Source organism: Vespa crabro, chromosome 4, assembly GCF_910589235.1.
Source record: "Vespa crabro chromosome 4, iyVesCrab1.2, whole genome shotgun sequence".
Lineage (NCBI taxonomy): Eukaryota > Metazoa > Arthropoda > Insecta > Hymenoptera > Vespidae > Vespa > Vespa crabro.
Genome location: NC_060958.1, coordinates 8,394,352 through 8,395,141, shown reverse-complemented (window position 1 = coordinate 8,395,141; position 790 = coordinate 8,394,352).

Below are 790 nucleotides of genomic sequence, written 5' to 3'. Positions count from 1 at the left end.
TCGAGAATAGGTACGACTTCATTCATTGCATTAACTCGTCTATAATCGCGTGTTTGAAACATTTTGTGCGTTAAGTCGTCGTCGTCGTCGTTAAATTAGCGCACCTTCCTTTCGCCTGTGCCGATCGTCTGTGCCTCCTTTTTCTTTTTCCCTTTTTTTTTTTTTTTTTTTTTATTATCTTTCTTTCCTCCCCTCTTGTACCGTAATTTGTTTAATATTTTAAACGAAGCCACTTTTATACACCGCCGCACTTCGCTTTTTTTACTTCTCCCTTTCGTCGTTTCTTTTTCTTCTTTTTGTTTTTTTGTTTTGTGTTTTTTTGTTTTTTTGTTACTTTTTTTTTTTTATCTAAGAGAGTCTTTTGTGTAATCGTTCGACCAAAGCATGCCGTCGAGACGAATCGAAGGAATTATTTTATTTTATTTTCTTTCCCGTATATATATATATATATATATATATATATATATATATATATATATTTATTTATTTATTTATATATATATATATTTTTATATAACTATTTAATAATAATTATTATTAATGTTATTTTAATATTATTATTACATTATAATTATAATTATAATAATAATAATTATTATTATTTACAACATTATTTATTATACTTATTAATTCTTATATTTATTATTTATAATTATAATTATAATAATAATTATTATTTATTGTATTATTATTATATCGTTATTAATAATATTATTATTATTATTATTATTATTATTATTATTATTATTATTATTATTATTATTATTATTATTCATAGTATTATTAATAT